Here is a 14097-nt window from a genome sequence, read left to right as displayed (position 1 = left end):
CATTTATATTTAAATTTGCAAGTTTGCAAATGCTTAGCTTTAGCTAATGCTAGAAATGAAATGTTAGCAAGTTTGTTGGCAGGTCTGTTCACCAGGGCCGACCCAACCCAGTAAGCGGGGTAAGCACCGCAGGGGGGCGCCTGCCTTCAAGGGCGCCACATGCGCAGCTGCCCACCCAGAGCAGGGTCACCCGCCTGCCTTCTGAGTTCTAGGGCCCATCCTCCCTCCCAGTTCCAGGGTCCCTCTCTCCGAATTTTAAAAGCTATCTTCTTACCTCGTCGGGGTTACGGCGGCAGCAGCACGCAGTGAAAAGCGTGCAGGCTCGGCGCTTCAGCCTTCCCTTCTCCGTCTCTCAGCTCTGGTCCTGCCCTCATTTCCTGTTTCCGCAAGGACGGGACCAGAGCTGAGAGACAGAGAAGGGAAGGCTGAAGCGCCGAGCCTGCACGCTTTTCACTGCGTGCTGCTGCCGCCGTAACCCCGAGGTAAGAAAATGGCTTTTAAAATTCGGAGAGAGGGACCTGGAACTTGAAGGGAGGGAGACCCTGGAACTCGGCTGAAAAAGGGGGCAGGGTGGGAGAAGAGGGAGGGAGAAGAGAGAAAGAAAATGCTACACGGGGGGGGGGGGGGGGGGCACCAACTGATAGTCTTCAGGGGGGCACCAGAGACCCTAGGACCGGCCCTGCTGTTCACTATAAAATTCCTGTTTACCCCCTTCTCTGTTACAGGCACTGGCACCATATTAATCATAACTTTCTTACAGTGACTGAGCTAGGTTTTTCTTAGCTTTTTTGTCTTCTTGTTTTTTCGTGCATGGGAGAGAATTTTCATTATTTTGGTATTGCAGACATATGAAAGTGATCAAAATGCTCATTAGCAATGCTTCTGTTCTGTACCAACCACCAAGACCAGTAATATATCCTCCAAAACAGCTCTAAAATTTGTCTCCTGGAACGTCAATGGTCTAAAACATCCTGTTAAATGCAGGGGCGTATCTGCGTGGGGCCACAGGGGCCTGGGCCCCCGCAGATTTCGCCCTGGCCCCCCTCCCTGCCGTCAACCCTCCCCCGCTGCTTACTTTTGCTGGCAGGGGGCCCCAACCCCCGCCGAGGTCCGACCCGCAATCTCCATATTTCGTCTTCCTCCGTGGCCATGTGCTTCAAGGAAGTAACGCTGCAGTGCTGATTCGTTGAATCCAGTTCGGCGTCTGACGTCGCAGCATGTCAGACGCCGAACTGGATTCAACGAATCAGCACTGCAGCGTTACTTCCTTGAAGCACATGGCCACGGAGGAAGACGAAATATGGAGATTGCGGGTCGGACCTTGGCTGGCGGGGGTTGGGGCCCCCCGCCAGCAGAAGTAAGCAGCGGGGGAGGGTTGACGGCGGGGAGGGGGTCGAGAGAGGCGGCGGCGGCGGGGGGGGGGGAGGGAGGCAAAAATGTGCCCCCCCTCTCTGGCTCTGGCCCCCCCTACCGCCGGATTCCAGATACGCCCCTGGTTAAATGTAAGAAAGTATTCATGCATCTCAGAAAACTTAAACCTTCCATAATCTTTCTACAAGAAACTCATATTAACAATTTAAGTAAGTTAACTTCTTCTTATAAATGGTTGGTACAGTCCACAGATGCTCCTTCAATAGGCAGACGAAATGGAGTTTCCATACTTTTGCATAAAGATCTCCAGTATAAAATTCTTGAACAGTTAGCTGACACTGAAGGGCGCCATCTCGGAGCTAACTGTCGTTCAATTACCTGTTGGCTGAATGATGGCCCGATTTTGTTTGCGCTGGTTTTCCATGTTGCTGCAGTGTCCTGATTTCTCCACTTTTTGCCGGTTTTGGATTGGAAAATCACGGGGGAGCTCTGGCCAGCATAGCTCGCTTCCTGTGCGTCGGTGGGCCGACTGTGAGCCCGATCGCGCTGATCCTACTCGTGTGGCCTGTTCTGTTGCTCTTGAAGCCCCTCGGGAAATCCGTCGGCGTTTGGCCGTTGATCGCCTGCTCCTCGCCGGGCCTGAGCCTGTTTGGGTCCGGGGCGCCATGGTTTGCTGCCTGTTTGCTGCGGCTGCCTCTCCCCTGTTCTTCATCTTTTCCGTCGGGGAGTCTGCTGCCTTTGCTTCCCTGGCCCAAGTGATCTTCTGGTCGTCGTGCTGGTGCTGTTCCCCTTCTGACACCGCCGGCCTGATGGTGGAGCAGTGGCAGAGGTAATTGGCTTGGAGGGCCCCGACGGTTGGAGTTGTGGATGAGGTCCGTTCGAACCACCATCTTGGATCTTGCACCGTTGTCTCTGATGCAGGTGTTGCCTGCCTCCTGCTTTCGTCAGCCTCTGGTGATCGTAGCTTCTCTCCTGGCCGCATGCTGCTGCTACTTCCTCTGTGCCTCATCTGTGCTATCTGGGCACTGCTGCAGTTCCCGTTTGAAGATCGCCATGCCGGACCTGTTGGAGCCACTCTGCTTTGCCTGGATCTCCATCATCCCTCTTGGCTCACCCGGATTCCTGCCGTCCATCTTAGTCTCTCTTCCTTTCCCTTTTCCCTTCTCACCCTGTTTCTCACCCCTAACTAATGTACTGTAACTGTTACTGATTTCTCCATGTATTTGTATTTATTTTAATTGTTCATTGTAAGCCGCTTTGAGGCTGCAAAATTGCGGTAAAAGGCGGGGTATAAATGACCTAAAATAAATAAATAAATGTTTACGCAACTAACAGTGACACGCCTGAATTCTTCCACACTCTATCTCAAACGATCTCCTCTTTTGATCCAATCCCCAGCGACTTCAATCTCCCCCTTGATCCTTGACTATATAGAAGTACTAACACTTCTAAGTACATACCCAAAGCTGCCATTGCACTCCAATCCTCAATTTCTCAACTAAATTTAATAGATCCTTGGAGAACAAAATTTCCAGATACGAGAGACTATACACATTTCTCCCCACCTTTTTCTAGAATAGATTATTTTCTATTATCTTCTTCAATGCTTCCATTAGTACAAGAGGCTGCTATATGTCCAACTGTAATTTCTGATCACCACTGGGGAAGTCAGGGGAGGTCATCCCTGATTCCCTCCGGTGGTCATCTGGGCAGTTCAGGCACCCTCCTTAGGAAGGAAATCGTGTGCAAATGAGCTAACAGCGAGCAGCTCATTTGCATTCAATTTCCTTCATGCATGCCCGTTCCTTTCCAGATTAGTAAGGGAAGGGCTTTTTCCATTCAGTTAGTGGGACCAGTGCGCTACGAATCCTGGCCCCTCCCATGACCAAACGCCTTGGAGTTATTCGTTTTTGAGCTGGGCGCCTTCGGTTTCCATTATTGCTGAAAAATGATTCCGCCCAGCTCAAATCCGCCCAAATCCGATGCATTTGCCCGGCACCAACCATATTATTGAAACAAAAGATGGACGCCCCTTCACGTATCCGTCCTCGGAGATAGATGCCCATGGAGATGGGCGTACACGTTCAATTATGCCCCTCCTTATATACATCTGAGGCAGGTGAAGACTGCACAAAAATCAAAACCTTTCTTGCACATCTTAAGCATCCACAATGGTCTGACTTAGACAATGAAAATTTGTCAAAAACATACAATATAGAATTATTTCTTCAAGCACTCAAAGACCTTCCTCCTCACAAAACATCAGGCCCTGACGGCATTCCTGTGGAATTCTACAAAATATTTCATAATTCTCTTTCTACTGTCCTTCTCCAATTATATAATGTCCTAGATCCCACAAATGTCTCCACAAGTGGATTTACCGAAGCTATTGTTACAGTAATTCCTAAACCTAATAAAGACCCTCAAGTAGTACAGAATTACAGACCCATCCTCCTCCTTAATACAGATGATAAGATCTACGCAAAATTAATCGCAAACTGATTAAAGAAAGTAATCAGTAAAGTTATCTCTCCAAACCAAATAGGCTTCATTCCAAATAGACTAATATCAGACAACACTACGCTGTTCTTCCACTTGCAACAAGCCTCCAAAAGTCAAGATTGTCCTATTGTAGCAATGTCGCTGGATGCAGAAAAGGCATTCGACAGAGTAGAATGGAGATATCTTTTCCAAACTTTAAGCTGGTTTGGTGCAACTTCAGATTTTATAAATAAAATCAAAGTTCTTTATAACCACCCCACTGCTAAAATAATTGCCAATAATCATTTATCTGAGACTATAGCACTACAAAGAGGTACGAGACAGGGTTGTCCCCTGTCTCCATACCTATTCAATCTGGCTCTAGAACCACTTCTTCTTGCCATCAATTCACATGCCGAAATAACAGGAATTATTTGTCAAAACAAACAGTTTAAAATCTCCGCTTATGCAGACGATATACTCCTCTATATCTCCAACCCTGTGACCTCTCTTCCTCCTCTTTTCTCTCTTATACAATCTTCGTTTTTTTTCTGGATACAAAATTAATCAATCTAAAACAGAAGTTCTTCCGTTTAACATCCATGCAGTACCTGATCTAATCCGACCATACAATCTTGCATGATCCTCTAAAGGACCTAGATATCTTGGTATTGATCTACAATACACACTACAAGATACTATTAAATGCAACAGTGAAAAAATAGTCAGACTCCTCAAGGATCTTATTCTGCAATGGCATCCTTTACATATCTCCTGGTGGGGTAGAATAGAGACCATCACGATGATGATGGTCTCCCCCAAAGTAAACTATATATTAAGTATAATCCCGGTCCTTTTCCAACCCTCGTTTTATAAACAAATAGAAAAGATCCTGACCACTTTTCTTTGGAAATCCAAAACTCCCAGAATTTCCTTAAAAAAACTAAAAGCTCCAAAGGAAGAACTTGGAGTCTTCTTTCTTGACTTCTTATTATACCACAAAGCATTTATTGCTCAACAAAACTGTCATTGGTTTCCTATTGAAAAAGAATATGTCCCTATATGGCTACAATTAGAACAATCTTTATTTCGCTCTTTTCCTATGCACCATCTTATTTGTATGAACATAGTCCCTTTCAAGTTACACAATCCTATAATCAACAACACAAAAGTTTGTTTGAAGAATCTAGACAAGCTGCTCGAATCGCCCATTCACTCTACATCACGAATAACTATCTGGAATAATTCCAAATCAACAAAAACACATTTTATTGGGAACCTTGGACTAGGTGTAATATATGGACTATTCATGATCTTTGTCGAAAGGGTCAAAATAACTTATTACCTTTTCAGGAACTTCAAACGCAATTTCACCTTCCTAATGCACAATATTTCCACTGGCTACAACTGTCACATTGTATTAAAAAAACTGGCTTACTGTCATCTGACCTTACTCAAGAACCTTCTATATATCAATTTGTCGAAATACTAATGAGCAAAGGTCATATGGCTTCTAATATTTATAAGAAACTCCTTACAACTCACTACAAAGTTAACTCTATACTACAGGAGACATTGGAAATAGATACTAAATACAAACTTTCAAACTCTATGCAACCTAAACTTTGGTAATCTTTGACTAGGCCGCTTGCTTCGGCAAATATTATGCAGTCAATGTTTTTCTTATATCACAGAGCTGTATGGACCCCACATAAATTGCAAAAAGCAAAACTATTAGCAACTAACTTATGCTGGCACTGTCAAGCTAATATTGGTACGTTAGTACATATGTTATATGAATGTGAAAAAATTAAACCTTTTTGGCAATCCATATGGAAAATAATATGTGAGATTTTCAAGCTCAGCATAAACCTTAATTCATCATTGTAGATAGAATGTATTTGGATACAGGCAGCAGATGATGTTTTGTATATTCCTGAGAATCTAGCATGTGATGTTTTTGTTCTTTCCTGAGAAAGTAGCAGAATAGCAGGTGATGTTTGTACATTCCTGAGCAGGTTCACGAGCTGTTCATGTAGAGTTGTTCTTGTAAGCAATGCATGATCATGGTTGTGTAAGCAAAATGTAACCAATAGTAATGATAATACATGTAATATCCATGAATATTCATAGAGTATATAAGAAGGGGATTGACTCCCAAATAAAGAGTTTTTTTGCCCAGACACACGAGAGGAGAGTTATTTTGCAACATCTGGTGATCCCCGACGTGATCGGTGAAAACGTGACGTACTTACTACGACTGGAACAGTCAGCGCGCCATTCCTTCTACGGAACACTGTAAGTATGGGGGGAAATTTAACATCATCACATAAACAACATGCACAGGAGCTATATACTATAACGCAAAGATATGGTTCCTCCCGAAATCCAATAACTCTTAAAGATATAGAGCGTTTAATTGAGGAAATAGTTTGTCAATGTCCCTGGTATCCAGAGAAGGGATCATTCGATCCTCAAACATGGGAAAAGATAGGGCAGCAGTTTCGTTTAGAGCCTAGAGTTTCGACTCCTATATTATTGACTTGGAGAGAGATATATTCTACTATAGTAATTCTCTCTTCTGGATTGACAGGCATTACTAACGAAAATATATCCAACAAATTGCCAGGCAAGACCTGGTCTCTTTTACCTCCCGCGACTCTTGGACCTACACCTTCTCCTCCTTCTTGTCGGCTGGCCACCGATATGGGAAGGGAAGAGCAAAACAAAACTCCTGACTTTACTACTACTACCCCTAATAAACCAATTGAAAATATCCAAAACCACAACGCTAATGATAGCGTTATTATTACCAAAACACCAAAGAGCGTAGAACGACCTAGTTTAATTCAATTAGGTATACAGCAAGCACGAAGAAATGGTGAATTCATTTGGAACGATGATCTATGGGATAATTCGGAACCTAATCCTAATTTATACCCAGTTACTAGAACTACAACAATAGAGGCAGGGAACGAAACACATCATGCAGAATGGACTGCTCTACCTTATCAAGTTTTGAGAGAATTACGTAGAGCTATCGTAGAATCAGGTTTAAAAAGTTCATTTGTTCAAGGCATGATAGAAGGGATTAGTAACGGTTACTTAATGACTCCAAAAGATTGGAAAGACCTTTTCCGTATGCTGTTAACTCCTGCGCAATATGTAGTGTGGGATAATGAATATAAGCAAGCAGCACAACTTATCACTGGGACTAATTTGGTGCCTGATCAAATTTATGGATCGGGACCATTTTCAACCCTTGATATGCAAATTCAACAAAACGATACCTGTTTTCAAGCCATAGGCACTTGTATCTTGCGAGCATTTAAAAGAACACCAGAAGGGAATAAACCAACAAAATCTTTTGCATCAATTAAACAGGGTGCAACCGAATCTTACCTTCAATTTGTTAATCGATTGCAGGAAGCTGTAACTAGGCAAATTGATAATCTTGATGCGCAAACAGAGTTATTGATTAAATTAGCCCAAGAAAATGCAAATTCAGATTGCAAAAAGGCATTGCAGACTGTAGCTCATCGCCCAGGAATTACTTTAGCAGATTTATTGAGCGCATGTGCAGATGTGGGGACTCATGGTTATTCTATGAATTTGTTAGCAGGAGCTATACAAAAAGGTAATAAGCCACAGGGGACGTGTTTTAATTGTAAGAAACCAGGACATTTTCGAGCTCAGTGTAGAGCCCCAGGAGGGGGTGCCAACTTTGCAAAAGGACCTTCTCGACCTTCTCGAAATGTCCTCGATGTCAAAAAGGATATCATTGGGCCAATCAATGTCGCTCTAATCCAATTAATTCCACACCGCCACCCCCAAAAAACTTTGCTCCGGGTTAACTCCTAACCTCGGTCCAAAGGGAGTGCAAGGGTCTTTTGCTCATAGTACTACTGCTACACAAGGTAGTGCAGGAATTGACCTTATTGCAGCGGAATGTAAAACTGCCATCTTACCTCATGAAGTTTTGGTATATAATACTACCTTTAAAGGACCCATTCCAGCGGCTACTGTAGGTTTAGTATTACCTCGCTCCTCTGCATCGAAGGCAGGTATTCATGTTATCCCTGGAGTTATTGATGCTGATTACACAGGCATTGTTAAAATTCAAGTATGGTCCTCATCACCTTTAACAATTTCTCCCGGGGACTCGTGGGCACAATTAATTATTTTACCATATTTTACAGCACCTATTCCTTCTACTGTCTCTCGTACAGGGGGCTTTGGATCTACGCGACAGGTAAGTGCAGTTTTAAAACCGGTTTCTAATGCACGACCCACTGCTCAATTTTTATTGCAACAAAAGCCCTTTGTTGGTATATTAGATACCGGGGCGGATGTTTCTGTCATAGCTTATAAACAATGGCCTGTGGAATGGCCCATTGAAGATACTTCACATGTGACAGGAATAGGGGGAACTCAGTCAGCCTCCCAAAGTTCTCAATGGTTATCTATTACATATCCTAACGATACCAAGGTTCTAGGACATATTAAGCCCTGTATTTTACAAGTACCCTTTAATTTATGGGGTCGTGACCTTTTGGAACAATTAGATGCATCATTGATCCTACCTGATTAACAGTTCATAAATATGTCTTTTTCTCTTCCTTTGGAATGGAAAACTGACAAACCTGTTTGGGTAGAGCAGTGGCCGATTACCAGAGAAAAACTGTTGATTTTACATCAATTGGTGGAAGAACAATTACAATTAAATCACATTGAGCCTACCAATTCTCCATATAATACTCCGGTATTTGTGATCAAGAAAAAATCCGGAAAATGGAGATTTTTACATGACCTACGAGCTATTAATGCGATTTTAGAACCAATGGGCCCGTTACAATGTGGTATTCCAAATCCTAATTTGATTCCTTATGATTATCAATTAGCTATTATAGATCTGAAGGATTGTTTTTTTTCAATTCCTCTCCAGGAAAAAGATTATAAATACTTTGCTTTTACTGTACCTGTTTACAATAATGCACACCCTACTACTAGGTATTGTTGGAAAGTTTTGCCCCAGGGAATGTTAAATTCACCCACTATTTGTCAATACTATGTTCATCAAGCCTTGCAACCATTTCGTGCCTATTTCCCTCAACTTTTGGTATATCATTATATGGATGATATACTAATTGCAGGGATAACTCTTCCCCCTTCTTGGAAATCTACTTTAATTTCTATCTTGGCCTCCTCAGGATTAACAATTGCCTCAGAGAAGGTTCAAGAAAAGGAACCCTATTTATATCTAGGTTTCCGTATGACTAAAGCTGCAGCCCAACCTGTCGCTCCTCATCTCAATTTACAGTCTCCCACGACATTACATCAATTACAAGAGATTTTAGGAAATCTCAATTGGTTACGTCCCTACTTGAAACTTCCTACAGAATTTTTACAACCCCTGTTTCTCGCATTAAAAGGTCATAAAACACCTGCTGAATTAATTACACTCACTGCATCGCAACAAACAATTCTGTCACAATTGGATCAAATCTTACAAACAAAATGGACAGATAGACGAGATGCATTTGCCCTTTTTTGTTTTTGCGTTCTCAAAGACCCCACCCACCGACAACCGTTTGGTGTCTTATATCAAGATACAACTCCTCCGAAATTGATAGAATGGGTCTATTTACAGAATACTCTCCATTCTACTATTACACAATGGCCCCAGCAACTAGCCTTGCTGATTACTAAAGCTCGAGAGCGAGCAACATTCATGACTGGTTTCGACATTCTTAAACTCATCATTCCTCATTCTTTGTGGCAGTGGGAAAAAATGATTCAGTTCTCCGACGACTTGCAATTTATTTTAGCCACTTATGTTGGTATTATAGATTGCCACTATCCTAAAGACCCTCGCATACAGGGCACATCCATTTTGCCAATCACTCTTCATGATCCCATTTCTTTACGTCCACTCCCTACTGCTCTCACCGTCTTTACAGATGGTAGTCCCACTCGTGGGGTGGTTACTTGGTACAATCTGAACAAATGGCACGTCAAATTTACCTCTCCACAAACCTCTGCTCAACGTTCAGAGCTTGCTGCCATCATCCTGGCTCTTTCTTTATTTTCAGATCAACCACTGAATCTTATTGTTGACAGTCAATATTGTGCTAATCTTGTCCGTCGCATGCCCGACAGTTATGTATCATTCAAAATGGATGCCTCTTTTTATGCTTTACTGTTAACCCTCCAAGGTTACTTGGAGAATCGCCTTTCTTCTCTCTTTATAGGTCATATCCGCAGTCATCAACCTTTTCCTGGTGGTCTGTCTGAAGGGAATGCTCGAGCGGATCGCCATCTTCATTTTTTCTCCACAGCACACTGCAGTCATGAACTTCATCATCAAAATGCACCTAGCCTAGCTCGCCAGTTTCAAATTTCTTTAGAAGAAGCTAGAGCTATTATCAAAAATTGTCCACAATGTTCCTTTTCAGCTCCTACTACCTTTTTTCCTGGAGTTAATCCTCGTGGTCTGGAAGTTAATAGCCTCTGGCAAATGGACGTTACTCACTTTCCCCCTTTTGGTCAATGGTCTAAGCTTCATGTGGTTGTTGATACTCATTCTGGATTTTTGTGGGTCACTGCACAAAAAGGGGAAACTACATCTCATGTCCGCTCTCATCTTCTCCAAGCTTTTGCGGTCATGGGTGTTCCTAAAACTCTCAAGACAGACAATGCCCCTGCTTATACTTCCACCTCCTTACAGGAGTTCCTGACCCTCTGGCATATTGAGCACCTTTTTGGTATCCCCTATAACTCCACTGGTCAAGCTATTGTTGAACGTGCTAATCGCACACTGAAAACTGCTTTAAGTAATCTGACTACAAAAAAAGACGGTATTCTCCGTCATAGAGTAAGCATTGATGAATGCTTAGCACAAATCCTTTACACACTGAATCATCTCAATCTCATCAATAATCCTGCTACAAAAACTTTTTCTTCCAGATTTGAACAACATTTTCGTACTCCTGCCCCACCTTTATCTCGTCCTTTGGTCATATACCGACAACTACCTTCTGATCAGTGGAGTTCCCCTGTGCCTCTCCTTACCTGGGGTCGTGGTTACGCTGCTGTTCAAACAGATTCTGGCCCGGTGTGGATTCCAGCAAAGTGGGTGAAACCTCATGTCGTGGCATCAAGGTCTTCACAACCCAATTCCCAATTTCACACTCACCCTTCAAGGACCGCAGATGCAAACACGCAAACGGTCAGTGACTCGTCAACCTAATGCTCCTGTTACTTGGGGACAAATTAAAGCCTTGAGTCAACAAGCTACAGAGACTTTAGAAAAAGCTCATATTGAAAAGACTGATGATAACTTCGTAGTGGCTATTATTGCAGCGCTTAATGCTAATTCCATTACATTGCTTCTACTGTGTTGTTGTTTGTACATACCTTGTGGACAGTCACAATTACTTCCCACAAAAAATATTTGGGAAGCGTTTGCAATTTCACTGAACCAAACTGATTTCTGTCTTTCTCATCAAAAGGCAGTTGGAGAAGTTTTGGCAACTTGCCTGATTCCAGTATGTCATGATCCTAAAGATATGCAAAATGATACTTGGTTTTATTCACAGCTTCCTGTTAATTCATCCTATCGAAATGCTTCTTATGAATACCATAATTGGGGAACACAAACCCTGTTGCCGCCTACTTTGGCAATGCATGTGAGAACCAATCAAATAGCTAGTATCAATATGACATGTGCTCGTATGGTTAATTGTACCCGATCAAATTGTGTTAATTTTGGACCAACTTTGTTAAATTGTAGCTCCTACGAAAATGTTTCATATATTTATAAATTTACTCATTTACCCCCTGGTTGGTTTTGGTCATGTGGAATGTATACCTTTAATTATATTCCAGCTAATATATCTGATGGTACTACATGCTGTCTAAGTCGACTCACTATGGTACTTCCCAGTAAACATATTTTATTTTCTAACTCCTCACATATGCGATCCAAGCGTATGACCCTTGCTGCCAATTGCAATGATAATGTTAAATTTCTGAGTCAAACTGAATATCTGGCACTTGCATTTTCATTAATAGGTGTCCCTGCATTGGCAGCGGCAAATGCAAAAAATATTCGTGAATTAGCCTGTTGGGCAATTAAATCAATCAATGCAACCTCCACTGCTATTAGTTTACTTAATGCTGAGCAACAGCAATTACGTCATGGAGTTTTACAAAATCGAGCAGCCATTGATTATCTTTTATTACTTAACCATCATGGTTGCGAAGAGTTTCAGGACATGTGCTGTTTTAATTTATCTGACAATTCAAAGGCCATTGACAAACAATTAGCTTTCCTACGGAATTTAACTACTCATATTACTATTCATAATAACCTACTCTCTGATGTATGGGATCAATTGTGGCAATGGATCCCTTGGACCTGGCTCCGCCCTATTATCCAGTATTTAGTCATTGGTATTTTTGTTTTCACTATTTTTTGCTGTTGTATACAATGCATTCCTAACCTTTTTTCTTTATGTTTTCCTCGTCCATTCGCTCCAACACGTCACTCTGCTCAATATGTTTATAAGCTATTACAAACATCTCCACCTCCATCTCCAGCTGGCACACCACGGAGATTTCAATAAAAAAAAAAAAAAAGGTGGAGATGTAGATAGAATGTATTTGGATACAGGCAGCAGATGATGTTTTGTATATTCCTGAGAATCTAGCATGTGATGTTTTTGTTCTTTCCTGAGAAAGTAGCAGAATAGCAGGTGATGTTTGTACATTCCTGAGCAGGTTCACGAGCTGTTCATGTAGAGTTGTTCTTGTAAGCAATGCATGATCATGGTTGTGTAAGCAAAATGTAACCAATAGTAATGATAATACATGTAATATCCATGAATATTCATAGAGTATATAAGAAGGGGATTGACTCCCAAATAAAGAGTTTTTTTGCCCAGACACACGAGAGGAGAGTTATTTTGCAACACATCATTGATAATATTCAAATCCTGTTCATCTGGCATTTGTCTAACAGATCATTGCTATTTGATCCATTAATCACAATAGGCCAGCAAATGATATTAGCAAACTGGAAAATCTCAGCTTCTCTAAATGAGCATTTCTGGTGGCAATCTGTTTTGTTATACTTCAAGTATGAACTAGCTTCCACGTATCTAACAGGAGCTATCAGCAAGAAGAACCTAATTTGGTCATCTCTCAAAGAAAGAGGATGGGACAACTTCCCTATGAGAATAGGCTAAAGAAGCTAGGGCTCTTCAGCTTGGAGAAAAGACAGCTGAGCAGAGATATGATAGAGGTCTATAAAATAATGAGTGGAGTGGAACGGGTAGACATGAATCGCTTATTTACTGTTTCCAAAAATACTAGGACTAGGGGGCATGCGATGAAGCTACATAGTACATTTAAAACAAATCGGAGAAAATATTTCTTCACTCAACGTGTGATTAAACTGTGGAAATCGTTGTCAGAGAATGTAGTAAAAGCAGTTAGCTTAGCTAGGTTTAAAAAAGGTTTTGATAGCTTCCTAAAAGAAAAGTCCATAAGCTTGATGGACCTTTGGTCTGTCCCTGTATGACAATACTTGTGACTTTTTTTTTTTTAATGGTCTAAAAGGTTAGATGCACTAAGTACAATAATGTCTAGGAAATGGCCATTTTCAAACAAAAAAGATGTTTTTTTTCTGGTTTGAAAATGGCTATTTTCACTACTTGATTTTTAGATGTTTTCAGTAACACGTCCAAAGTTGGATTTAGATGTCATATTGAAAATGCCCCTCTATGTTTCTGTGATTTTTGTTATGTGTTGTCTAATGCAGGACCCAAACCCTGTATTTTCTATAGGGCTATGCATTCACTTTTCACGGTTTTGAGGAAAAATTGTTATAGCTGGAACCTAACCCCAATTTCCCATAAGTACATTTTTTGGTATTTGAAAATTTGCGTTTTTGGATCTTTTCACGAACCATACCATCGTGAATGCCGACAATGGTCTGTACATCCAAATTTAAAGCAAAATAATTTTATAACAACAGACTGGTCTCAGCCTCCATCTTCTGGAAAATCCTGAAATTTAGAAACAGCTGGTGCAGTGGGCTGTGTCTCTTCTGGAATGGGATAAGAACACGGGAGGTGGGGTGGGGAGAAGAAGATGTGCTGGACTTGGGGTAAGGGTGATAGAGATATCATGGACCTTGGGAGGAGAGGGAGATGCACCTTTATAGGTGTTGTATAGTCAGAG

At 41.8% G+C, this 14097-nt stretch overlaps 2 protein-coding genes across 5 annotated transcripts in view; one reads left to right on the top strand and one right to left on the bottom strand.

Moving 5' to 3' along the window:
• The window catches only part of LOC115468205 (E3 ubiquitin-protein ligase TRIM39-like), a 1720076-nt gene that overhangs the window by 607800 nt on the left and 1098179 nt on the right, over positions 1-14097 (bottom strand). The window lies entirely within an intron of this gene.
• Positions 1-14097, top strand: part of LOC115468285 (E3 ubiquitin-protein ligase TRIM39-like) — a 179342-nt gene that overhangs the window by 106488 nt on the left and 58757 nt on the right. The gene's annotated exons all lie outside the window — the stretch shown is intronic.

The sequence above is a fragment of the Microcaecilia unicolor genome, chromosome 4, assembly GCF_901765095.1.
Source record: "Microcaecilia unicolor chromosome 4, aMicUni1.1, whole genome shotgun sequence".
NCBI classification, from domain to species: domain Eukaryota; kingdom Metazoa; phylum Chordata; class Amphibia; order Gymnophiona; family Siphonopidae; genus Microcaecilia; species Microcaecilia unicolor.
The sequence above is the reverse complement of the archived record's forward strand: the minus strand, read 5'-3'. Positions and strand labels throughout refer to the sequence as shown.